Source organism: Ipomoea nil, unplaced genomic scaffold (assembly GCF_001879475.1).
Source record: "Ipomoea nil cultivar Tokyo-kokei standard unplaced genomic scaffold, Asagao_1.1 scaffold0711, whole genome shotgun sequence".
NCBI lineage: Eukaryota > Viridiplantae > Streptophyta > Magnoliopsida > Solanales > Convolvulaceae > Ipomoea > Ipomoea nil.
The window spans coordinates 318,130-331,693 of NW_017617139.1; the positions used below are offsets into that span (position 1 = coordinate 318,130).

General features: G+C 39.9%; 1 long non-coding RNA gene across 1 annotated transcript; it reads right to left on the bottom strand.

Annotated features, from left to right (window-relative positions):
- Positions 1–1,191: 1,191 nt before the first annotated feature.
- On the bottom strand, positions 1,192–7,420 carry LOC109176572. Its single transcript, XR_002053410.1, has 3 exons — positions 7,335–7,420; positions 2,282–2,285; positions 1,192–1,201 (listed from the first exon to the last, which is right to left on the bottom strand). It is a non-coding gene; the product is annotated as an uncharacterized LOC109176572 (long non-coding RNA).
- Positions 7,421–13,564: the final 6,144 nt, after the last annotated feature.

The following is a 13,564-nucleotide window of genomic DNA, read 5'->3' on the forward strand; positions in this document are numbered from 1 at the left end:
GACACTCAAATAGTTCCACAAAAGAACATCGGGAAGTCAAAAGACCAAATACCAAGTCAAAAGAATCACGGGGAACAAATCCCCCAACAACCACATCATGTACCCCGTGGGTGGGGCCACGGGTGGACCACCACCTGTGGGTACCTCTACCCACATCACCATGTACCCCGCGGGTGGGGCGGCGGGTGGTGCACTACCCGCCGTTTCGCCCGCGGGTACACACCTGTACCACAAATAATCCCTTCGGGGATTTTCAACTCCAAGCTCAAATTCAAGTCCAAAACATGCCAAATCTCACCAAATACAACAAAATGACTTGAATCAAAGGAATAGCCAAGCAATGACACACATGAACCCTAATAACAAGCTCTGGATTTTGTAGAGCATGGGTTACCTCATCCGCTTAACATCCAAAAACAACGCCAACTTAGGCTCAACTCACAAAGACCGATCCTTCAACTATTAACACAATAGTACTAAACAAAACTAATCATGCTCAAAAAGGGATTTGAACTCTAGTTTTACCCTAAATTACCCACAAGTTTAACCATCTAGGCTAGATATACATTTGCTAACTTAATCCCAACATTAAAACACTAGTAGATGAGCTAATAACAAAGGGTTAAGGTAAAAATAATAATTAAACAAGGCTTAACTTAATTAAACCAACCAAGGATTCAAACCTTAGCTAATCCCTTAACTTAACACCCCCTTAACCACTAGGCTAACACATCACTTAGTAGTTTTACTAAATAAAACTAATCTAATACCAAACTAAACAACAAAAACCAAAAAAGAAGCTCACCATCAGCCATCATCTTCTTCGTCTTCTTCACTGGGAGGTAGCGGGTAGAGCCACGGGGACTTCACCGCCCACGCCACCACCCGCGGCCTACTCTACTTCGCCGGAGGGAGGTGTAGACCGGAGGAGAAACGCCACTACAGGAGAGACGCCGACCGTCACCGCCGGAGAAAAGCTATCGCCTTGCTTGCTCCGAAGTACCGCCGCCGTCGACGAGAAGAGAACCGCCAGTCCTTCTATCTCCGTTCTACTGTCCACCGCCGTCCACCCAAGGTCGCCGGAGCTGCTCGTCGACTGGAGAGGCCAACACACCCCACTGCCGACTCTGTTCTGCCTCACAAAGCTGCGGAAGCTTCTCTTCATCCATGTTACCGGTCTTGCCGATGATGCTCTACAGTACTACAAGAGATCACGAGAAGAGCTAAGGAGAATGGGAAAGATGGGATGGCTTGGGGTAAGGTCCTTGCTGCCGTGAATCATGAAACCGAACGAGATGGAGAAGACACGAGAGGGATGAAGGTTGCGACTGTCATTATGGACAAAGGAAAGATGATATTATACATTCATACACACACTAAAGAGTAGGGTTCATACTTAGAAGGTGGGCTAGGCTAGACATGGGTTGGGAGACATAGCTTGGGCTTAAACACTTTGGGTTCACAAAATAATAATACTTATATTTATACATACATATGGGCTCAACTTGTGGGGTTCAAGGCTTATATAATATATAATAAATAATCACATTTTGGGCTTAGGATAACAAATAAGCTTCTAGGCTAAAATTCATTTTTGGGCTTAAGGCATTTGGGTCGTAAAATATTATTTTATACAATAAATAAACCCGAGCCCATTTTACAAAGTAATTAGGCATATATAAATATTTTTAATAAAAATATTTAGTAATGGGACTATATTTTATTTTAGGAAAATACGGGGTGTTACAGATTGGGTAGATGAGTTTGCCCCAATCCAGCTACACACTAGACCCCCAGGGATTTCTTTTCATAAGGAAGGGAGGAAGATGTACTTTAAGGGGTTGACTAAGACTGTGATTTTGAAGGCTGCCAGTGACAAGCTAGTTAAAAGGTGGCATAAAGATGGAGTTAAGGGGTACTTGGTGCAATGCCAACCCCTGCAAGCTGAGGGAGCTATCAGTGAACCTTCCCTGTGTCAAACCACCACTCAAAACACCCTAACATCACTTAAAATTCCACCTGAACTGTCCTCATTATTACTGGAATTCCAGGACTTGTTTCAGGAACCCACTACCCTACCCCCCCCCCCCCCCAAAGATCCCTAGACCACACTATACCACTGATTCCTGGTTCTAAACCTATCAACACTGGGCCCTATAGATACTCCTTTCGTCAAAAGAACACCATTGAGAAAATGGTGGATGAGATGTTGGAAGCTGGAATTATTGTCCCTAGTGCAAGTTGTTTTGCCTCCCCTGTGTTACTTGTCCCCAAAAAAGACAACTCTTGGAGATTTTGTATAGATTACAGGGCCCTCAAAAACATTACAGTCAAGAACAAATTCCCTATACCCTTAATTGAGGACTTGTTCTCAGAGTTGGTAGGGGCAGTTTGTTTCTCTAAACTAGACCTCATATCTGGGTATCATCAAGTCAGAATGAGAGAAGGGGAAGAGTTCAAGACTGCCTTGAGAACACATCAAGGCTTCTATGAATTTAAGGTCATGCCTTTTGGTTTAACTAATGCACTTGCCACTTTTCAGGCACTGATGAGCTAGGTGTTTAAACCCTTCCTTAGAAAAATAGTGCTGGTCTTCTTTGATGACATATTGATTTACAGTCCCAGCCATGAGTTGCATTGCCAACATCTGAGGGAGGTGCTGCTCACCATGAGACAGCATCAGCTACTTGCTAAGCTGACCAAGTGCTCATTTGCTCAGACTCAGGTTGAGTACCTTGGCCACATTATTTCCAAGGAGGGATTGCAGACTGACCTTTCCAAACTGAAGGCTGTTGCTGCTTGGACAAAACCAATGAACATCAAAGCTCTGAGAGGATTCTTGGGGTTAACAGGTTACTACAGGAGGTTCATGAAGGGCTATGGGGTGATTAGCAAAGCATTAACTGATATGCTCAAAAAGAACTCATTCCAGTGGACTGAAAGGGCAGAAGTAACTTTTGAATAATTGAAGAAAGCCCTGTGTCAAGCCCCAGTCCTTGCACTCCCAGATTTCTAAAAGGAGTTCACAATTGAGGCAGATGCCAGTTATAGGGGTATGGGAGCTGTCTTAATGCAAGAAGGCAGACCTGTTGCTTATTTTAGCAAGGGCTTTTGGAGAAAGGCACCTAGGGTTATCCATCTATGAGAAGGAATATATGTCCATTATCAATGTTGTGGACAAATGGAGACCCTACCTCCTTGGGAGACACTTTACCATTAAGACTGATCATCACAGTCTCCAGTTCTTGCTTGAACAAAAGATAACTACAGCACTCCAGCAGAAAGGCTTGACTAAATTACTAGGACTAGACTACTCTATCCAATATAAAAAGGGATTGGAGAATAGGGCAGCTGATGCACTATCAAGGAGGGACATGAACACAGAATCTAAACTGAACTCTATTTCAACTGTCCAACCCCAGTGGATGGAAGATGTGGCAAACAGCTATGCTGATGATGAGTGGGCTAAGGAGACCTTGACTGCATCACTGGTTAGTCCTGACCTAGATCCACACATCTCAATTGTAGGGGGCCTCATAAGGTATAAGTCTAGACTCTACCTTGGATCCTCAGGAGATTTGAGGAAGGAATTGATACTTAAACTCCATGAGACTGCCATTGGGGGACATTCTGGACAGTTAGGAACATACCAAAGGATGAAGACTCTCTTTTATTGGAGGGGCATGAAGAAGGATGTAATTGAAATGGTGCAGGCTTGTGATACCTGCCAGAGCTGTAAGCATGAGAATGTGGCTAGCCTTGGTCTATTACAGCCATTAAGTATACCTGGGGAAGCTTGGCAGTGCATATCTATGGACTTCATAGAAGGGTTACCAAAATCAAGGCAGTATGAAGTAATCTTGGTGGTGGTAGACAGGTTGACTAAATATAGCCACTTTATTGCCCTCACCCATCCTTACACTGCTGAATTGGTAGCTGAGTTATTTATGGAAAACAATTACAAATTGCATGGATTACCAAGGGACATTACTTCTGATAGAGATAAGGTGTTCACTAGCAAGTTTTGGCAAACATTATTAAGAAATATGCAGGTTAAGCTGAATTTATCTACTGCATACCATCAACAGACTGATGGCCAAACAGAAAGGGTGAATAAATGTCTGGAAAGCTTCTTAAGGTGCATGACATTTCAGAAACCTAAAACTGGAGCAAATGGCTGCACCTAGCAGAGTGGTGGTACAATACTAACTACCACTCAGCTTTGAAATGCAGTCCCTTTCAATCCCTGTATGGCTACTCACCACCACTGCTGGGGTCTAGCTCTTCACCTGAATAAAATGATTTCAGCTGGTTGGCAGAAAGAGGGGCAATATTGGCTGCCTTGAAGGAGAATCTCAAAGAAGCACAGAACAGAATGAAAGTACAAGCAGATAAAGGAAGAAGTGAGAGGAAATTAGAAATATGGGATTGGGTATATTTAAAGATCCAACCCTATAGACAAGTGTCACTAGTAGTAAGGAGCAATTTGAAGTTATCTTCTAAATATTTTGGGCCATATAAAGTGATTAGGAAGATAGGGGAGGTAGCTTACAAACTACAGTTACCCCCTGGCTGTTTACTGCACCCTGTCTTCCATGTTTCACAGTTGAAGAAGAAGATTGGAGAGGGAAAAGTGGCTCACCTGGACCTTCCAGCTGTGGGGAATGAGGGGCAAGTCTTAGCTGAGCCAGTAGCAGCCATTAACAAGTGGTTGGTAAAGAGAAATAACAGAGTTGTAACTCAGATTTTGGTGCAATGGTCTAACTTGCCTAGAGAGGAGGCCACTTGGGAAGACTATTACCACATACGAAGCCAATTTCCAAACTTTGATCCTTGGGGTCAAGGATCTATTGGAGGGGAGGGTGGTGTAACGATCCAGGAAGAAAGCCCTAATGTTGGGGAAGCTGGGAACAATGGAGGAAATTGAGAATGTCATACGGTGTTGTATAAGAGAATAACAGGTTCTGGCAGTTAGGTTAAATAAAGATCCAACGGCGTCGTATCAAGTGACGGTTGGGAGCAATTGACACTCTGTCCGACATTGTCGTTTTAGCATTCCTTTTATGTTTTAGTTTCTGGTTTCCAGCTAGAGTTTTGCTAAGAAACCGGCTGAGTAGATGGAATAGTGGAGTATTTAAACCTTGTTGAGTGTAAGGGGAATTTTTATGCAGAGAAATATACTGATTCTACACTCTTTCCTTCAGTTTCTTCCTTAATCCCTAATTTCTTCACTCACCTTTTCCCTCAAATTTCTGTCAAACTCCAAGGAGCATTACATAATCTAACTATATTACATTAATTTAAACAAAGATGTTTAAATCAATGAATGAAGCGACTTCACGAAGACAGAGCTTGTTAGACATGGGCATTTGCTCGATTGTGAACTGAGTGTAGGCGAAGAGTGAATCGATGACAGATTTGAGAGTGCTCTTCTTGGGGACGAAGATGAACTCGTCCACATCAAAGAAGAACATCCATTTCGCCAGGAATTTGTACCTATGCAAGCAATCGTTGACGATGAGGAATTGATTGTGATAGTAGCCGTTGAACCTTTCTTGATCCCTAATGTCTTATAGCGTGAAGAAGCCTTTCTCCGTCCACAGACGCAGAACCTCCATCACCGCTGGGTGGATGCCGTCGGCGTTGTGGATCACGAAATGTGACTTCTCGCCCAAATTCCCATAGTACAGGTAATTGTACTTGGGCTGAGATTGGAATGATTTAGTGAAGTTGAAGAAATCTCGTGGCGTTTCCACGACGGCCTCGAAGGTGTTGGCTGTGTTGAAGTTGTGTCGTCGCCGTCATGGGTGGTGGCGTGGATCAGGAGCTTGCCGCCGCTGTCGGCGATGCCGACCGGAAAGGGGACCTTGCAGTTCGATCTTCACCACCACCGTAGTATATATTCGGCCGTACCCCCAGTTCGGGGAGGATCTTCTGGGCACCTTCTACTTTGACAAGGAGACCAAGAATATTCTAGAACAAGAATTCAAGAAATGAAGAAACTAGGTCAAGGATTAATCTTGTCCAGATTTCGGTACAAGGGAGACCAAGAAATGAATAATAGCACGTGAAATGACACAATTGCCCTCCCACTTCACGACTCGTTAACAAGAAATGTAACTGTGGATCAAAAGTGTCCACATTTTAAAAAGACTGGACAAAATGTGATTAAATTAATAAAACTGGGCAAAATGTGTCAATTGCGCATTAAATGTAGGACTAAAAGTGGATTTAACTCCTTTGAAAATATAAAGTAAATACAATTAAAAACTAAACCTTAAAATAGTTACTAGTAAAGCACTAAAATCTAAATTCTAAGACTAGTATACACAAGTACACTGTACACATCACTAACATTACAATTTAGTGATTTACAAGACAAAATGCCATACCAAAATCCAAAAAGGCAGAATTACATGGTAAAAACACAGATTTAATGATTTACAATTTACAGAATTAAAGATCCACATACATAACAACATTGCAGATTTGCATTGACAAATGACAATTCGAATCCAGCATGCAGATATCATCAAAAAGCCATCCTAATTCCTGATTCCTGATCTTACTCTAAATCTCTAATACTCTTCTAGAGTTCTAGTCTTCCTCCTGTTAAAACTTAGTGAAAATCAGTGAAGGAAATAAACAACAATAATAATTACTTAATAAATGAGAATATGAGATTATGAAGTTGGCCCAATAAGTATTTTGTCCATATCAATGTCTGGATTAAGGGCAAATTGCTACAATGTTGCCATGAACATTGAACAACATACCAGTTTAATCCTTATTTAAAATCATAGGTGGAAGTTTCATCATTACCATAATACGGAGTATAATTTATGAAATTAAATATATCAAAATTCAGAAGATAATATTACCAGATTTACAGTAATGCAAAACTACAATAGGCAGCAACTTTACCAACTTACAAGTTAGTAAGCTACCAAGTCTTTAAACAGAACATTACCACTTTACAAGATTTCAGAGTAGTGGTTAGGGGCCAAAAACTCATCAAGGGCAGCAACTTACAAGTTTGAGTTTGAAGTTACCAAGCCTCATTGCCTCAACATTATAATTCAGAGTTAGTTGAATATAAGATTATGATATTAAGATATCATATAAAGTATAAAGATTAGAGAGATTATAGAAGACAATTACAGGAATGGTTGGAAGTGTAAAACCACCAGTCCTCCCACCAGATGTACTTCCACCATCAACACTAAATTCTGCAATAAATCAAATAAGTAGAAGAATGTGAGAATTCAGTTAATTGAAAAAACTTAAATTGAAAGATTGAATTAATAAATTATAGAATATAGAGAATCATTTACCTTTCTCAAATCTTTCTAATTCTTCTAGATTTTCCTCAATTGATATGTAGGTATTTGGCAGCCTAAGCCAATCCTGAGTACAAACTAAGGCTTCCACAATTTTAGGAGTTAAATAACTCCTAAGAGGATCTAAACCCCTCCCAGATGTACTGAAGGCAGACTCTGAGGTAACAATTGAGATTTGTATAGCTAAGACATCTCTAGCAAGCTTAGAAAGGATAGGAAATCTTTCAGAATTGACCTTCCACCATATCAGTATAGCAAATGAATTTTCCTCTTCAGCTATTCCCTCAGTCAAATAATATTTCAACTCAGTTTTTTTTTTCTCCCACCACTTTCCATTTTTTGTTTCTTAATTTGGGACTTCAACGGATGTTGTGGCCTCCCAACAGGGGCAAATACTGACTGAAAAGTCCCAATAGAAGGACTAACAGAAGTTATAGAACCAAAACCAGTAGCTGGGACAACAATAGGACTATAACTGACAGCATAATCACCAAACAATTCATTCAAAGCAACCAACAATTTCTCAAGGTAAGATTTTCCTTTTACCTCACCATACACATGATTTAATTGAGTTGGCATATATTCTAACTTGTCATTGGGGTCTAAAATGTTTGCAAAGAAAATCTTATAATTTATTTTGTCTATATCACCCCAATATTTTTTCAAATTTTTCTTTCATGTTAGCACCCATTAGTTTCACAGCCCCATCAACTTCCACCATGCCATTCAAGATACATTACAGATAAGATATTTCAGAGAAAAAGGTGTTAGATGTCACATATAAGGACACTGAAATTCTGATAGTCATATCATAGTAACATTTCAAAAATTTGACCAAGATGTTCACAGATTCCCAATCTAGAAAATTAGGAATAGAATCACCCAAATCAGATTGAAAAGAATTATCACTCTCTTCATAAGCTTCAAACACTTTCTAGTATATCAGAGCAGACTGTAACATCAAATAGGTGGAATTCCATCTTGTTGGCACATCAAGACACAAGGAAGATTTTTGCTCAATTCCAATTAAGTCTCATAAATCCCTTTATATCCCTAACCCTCTTTACAGCAGTATCACATTCTTTTAGCCATCTTGCACAACCATGTTTAGAATATGGGCAATGCATCTCATGTGAAGATACTTACTCTTCACATTAGATGATCTCCAAGACAACACTTTCCATTTTTAAAAACCAAGAGTAGTATCATTTGATGAAGCATTATCTACTATCACAAAAAACATAATCCTAAGCCCCCACTCTAGCAAACTAGTTTCAAGTGTTTTTGCAATATACTCACCCTTCTGTGATATAATAGGGACAAACACAATAATTTTTTATGAAGCTTCCACTCTTCATCTAAAAACTGTGTAGTGACTACCATGAAGTTAATCCTTTGAATAGATGTCCAGGAGTCAATTGTAATACTGACTCTTTGAGTGCTTTGCCTAAACAAGCACTTTAACTTCAGTTTCTCTTCTTCATAAATGACATGGATGTCCCTACTGACTATCAACCTAGATGGAATTTTAAACCTAGGACAAACCACTGCAATGAACCTCTTAAACCCTTGCCCCTCAACAAATATAAACGGAATTTCATCTATTATAATCATTTCTATCAAGGCTCTCCTAATGGTTTCCTGATTAAATACCCATGTCCCCAACTATCTCACAATTGGTTCATATGCATCAGTGTTAGCAACAGCTTGAAATGTCAGAAGGGACTACCTAGTATATATAGAGTGAGGTTTTTTCATACAGCTAAGCATGGGGTTCCTTGAAGATGAAGTACCATGTTTTTTTTTTTATTCACATTGATATATCTTTGCACAATAGATACACTAGAAGACAAAAGGGAGCCACTGGCTCCCTTTGTAAATGATGTGGGATCATTTTGATCTAACATTGAAAATGTTTGAAAAGGGGAGCTCTTGAGCTCATCTTACAAACATAATTGCTTGCCCATCAATGTGGGTAAGTATTGAGAAGTCCAAAGCTTTTTTTTTTTTTTTTTTTTTTTTTTTTTGAGAAGTAAAGGAAAATTAAAAATGGAAAGGACATATTTCAATAATAATATTTTACATCATCAAATAGTAAAGGCATATTTTAAAAAATAGTAAAGGTAAATTAAAAATAGAACGAAAATATTTCATTAATAATATTCTACATCATTAAATTAAAATGAAACGAAAATTAGGTAAAATTATTACTGCATCTATATTCTAATTGACTTAATTGACTAAAAATAAAAAAAAATAATTGACTGAAAATGAATCTAATATTACTAATTAACTGAAAATATAAAAGGAAATGAATATTAATAATTGACTGCAAATAAAAAATGATCCATAATTGACTAAAAAAAATAAAAATAAATGGTCAGATCATTGCATTTTAATTAAAAATGGAATGGAAATTAAAAATTGGAGGAATATATTTCAATAATAATATTCTACATTATCAATAGTATTAGGACTAGTATTAGGATTCTTATATTTGAGTCATAGTATGACTCTCTATTCTAGTCTTCCTATAATTCCTCTTGTATATATATTCCCCGTGTCTGTCAGTTGTAATCCAGTTCATTCAATACAATTTATAGAGTTCTCATCTGGTATCAGTTAAGCTAGGGTTTTCTTTGTTTTCTCTGGCTCAATGGCTACCGAATCTGTTCAATAACCCGAACGAACCATCTCCAACGCCGCTACTACGTCTTCCGCGAGCGCCACTGTGTCTTCACTTTCTACTGCTCATCACTTCATCAGTATTAAGCTTACACACAAAAAATTATCTGTTTTGGAGAACTCAGGTAGTTCGTCGATGCAACCAACCCCAGTCCGCCACCTTATCTTCCCGTCGTCGAAGGTGGCTCGCCGGCGCCCAATCCCGATTACGCAACATGGTTTCGTCATGATCGGCTCTTATGTCCATGTTGATTTCTTCTCTCAGTGAAGAAGTTATGCACATCGCCATTGGTCGTCGTACATCACGGGAGGTTTAGGAGTCAATAGAACAGTCTTTGGCTTCCGCATCTCGCGCCCGCTCGTTAAATCTCCTTGGCCAACTATAGTCCCTGAGCCTGGGAGGTTTCACGGTTGCCGATTATATTGGTCGTGCCCGTGTTATTTTGGAGGATCTTGCTTTGGCCGGTAAACCGGTTAGGCTTGACGAGATGAATCTCTATGTGTTTCGTGGTTTACGGCCAGAATTTCAAAATCTCACTGCATCTCTCTCGGTCCGTGGAACTGTAACCCTAGGTGAGTTGGCCGAATTTCTTGGTGCCCAAGAGTTTATTCGAGGCGGTGCAACTGGCGGCGTTCGCCGCACAGCGTGGCGGCAGTAATCATCGTCGCGGAGGACGCGGCGGCAACCAAGGTGGCCGAGGGCAGAACTCCGGCGCACAGCGTGGAGGAGGCGGTGGCCAAACGCATTCTGGCAGAGGTGGCAGCCACCACGGGCGTGGCGGCAGTGGTGGTTCGGCAATTGTTTGTCAACTATGTCGTCGTACGGGACACTCGACTATCAAATGCTACAATCGCTATGATCCTCTTCTACAAGCAAATTTGATGTATCAGAATACCGAGTCACATCCTAATGACTCACAGACATGGATTCCTGATACAGGAGCTGCCAATCATGTCACTCCGGATATTGCAACCCTATCTAAATCCGAGGAATACACGGGTAATGACACATTGCGTGTGGGTGATGGTAAGGCGCTCTCTATTAGTCGTGTAGGTCATGCTTCTTTTAATACCCCATCTCGTTCCTTCCAATTGTCTAATATCCTTCATGTTCCCAATGTCTCTACTTCTTTATTATCTGTTTAAAAATTTGCGATAGATAATAAAGTGTTTTTTGAGTTTCACCCGTCTTTTTTTTTTTTTTTTTTTTTTGTTGTGAAGGATATCAACACCAAGGAAATTCTACTTAAAGGCAAAAGTCATGGGGGTGTCTACAAGCTCCTAATTGCAACGCCATCTCCCTCAGTTTTTCTTACAGCTCGCACCTCTCCGTCAGTGTGGCATGATCGCTTAGGACATCCACATCATCGTGTTTTACTTCGTATTCTTCAGTCGTGTCCGGTTAGTGGGTCAAATAATTCTATTCGATGTAATTCTAGTATGTGTAATGCATGTCAAATGGGCAAATCCTCTCGATTCCCATTGGCACGTGTTGAGACATCCAGTTCTAGTGTTCTTGATTTGATATACACAGATATTTGGGGTCCAACTCCCCTTTTTTCAATTGATGGCTATCGTTATTTTGTTATTTTTATGGATGATTATACTCGTTACACTTGGTATTTTCCTATGAAATTAAAATCTGATATGTATGCCATCTTTGATAGATTTTGTACTATGGTTGAACGATTTTTTAACATAAAAATTAAAGCCTTCAATCAGATCTAGGAGCTGAATACAAAAAATTGCATCGTTCCTTTACTCAGTTAGGTATCCTTCATAGACAATCCTGTGCCTACACTCATGAACAAAATGGTCGTGTCGAACGGAAACACAGACACATTGTTGAAACAGGTCTGGCTCTTCTAGCCCGTGCCGCTGTGTAACACCACAAAATTTTATTTTTTAAATCCAATTTTAAGAAATTCCAAAATAGCCATTTTCACTCCATTAAAATTTTTTGCGATCAATTGGTGTTTGAATAAATTATTTTGGACACATTTTAAATTAATTCAACACCAAAATTCCTTTTTTAATCCAAAAATCATAAATTTTCGGGTAATTCGTGTACCAAGTTTTAAACTGAGAAACCAATCTGAGTGAAACCAGGAGATGACCGAGAAGCCTAAGTCAAGTGTTTGACTTGAAAACATTTTTGGGAAAATAATCTCTTAACCCAAAACTATTTTAAATAGCATTTCTAGCCCATGGTCCATGAAGCATGGTAAACCACAAACCATCCAAAACTTGTCTAATTCCATCTTTTAGCCTAACTATTTACCCTTTTGCCCTCCACCAATCATGAGCATTTCTCCTAGGGTTTTGGACCCTATATAAACACCACATTTGCTTTGTGTTTTTCCTGATCTCCTCCCTCACCTCTCCACTCTTGACCTCTGTTGAAAGAAAGAAGCAAACACATTAAGTTTTAGCATTCATCTCCTCCATTCATTTTTCCATCCTAAGGTTCCCTTTCCTCTTACATATCAATCTCTGAGTTTTTAGGCATGGCTTGTGTTGTTGCTTGAGGTGTCTAGGTGGTGAATAGAGTGGTGTATGAGTAGAGAGGAGGCTGAGATCCAAGCAAGAAGAAGAGGTCTACAAAGATATCACCCCGTGGACTCCCTCTTTGAGATTTGACTCTGTTAAGCCTATTATTTTGAGTAGAAATGGTGGAATTTTGTTGTGTTTGAGATTGGAAGTGATCTAGTATTTGTCATTGAAGTGTTGATAATGTTTTGGATGTTTTGGACTTGCTTGAAATGTGTTTTGTAGATGAAACAACCTATCTGGTGCACACACAGTGTGCACCACACCAGTGTAACGGCCCTAGCCGCGGCCCATCAAGGGGGCCGCCGGCTAGAGCCGGGGCTAACCGGGCCTAGGGCACGGCCGTTTCCTAGGCCCGGCTCTGTTACGGCCTTAAGGGCGGCTCATAAGGAGCCCCGCTCCTAGGTCCTTGTGTATGTTCAGAGTGTGTTTTGTGTAGTGGCCGGGCCCTTGTGGCTCAGCTACGTGTCATTTCGAGCTAGGTGTCACAGGCCCTTGTGGCTCGGTACCTCGGGGCCGTCTCGACGCACGTTTTGGCTTTTATTTCGTTGAATTTGGATTAGAAATGAGCATGTTATGATGGATTTAGTGATATTTTGCTACACAGTTTGTGTTTTGAAGTGCACTGTGAAAAAGAAATGTCTTGTCTTGTTGCCTAATGTTATTTTGTGTTGAGTAGAGAAGCATGATCACTTTGAAAATATGACTTATTAGAAAAGCATGACTAGAATGTGTTGTTTGATCAATGGGAATTGGAGTATATTTTGATGATAGAATTATATAGAATTTGTTATGTTGTAAGCCGAGCATGAGATTGTGTTCTTGAGAATTTTATGATTTATATTCATGGATTTGAAGCATGTTGTTTAGTATTTTTTCATCTCAAGTATATCATGTTTTCAAAAGTGCATTAGTGGCCAACGTGAGCCTAAGTATTACTTTCAAAATCCATAAGCATGTGGTATATTATTATTTGATGAATTGAGAAG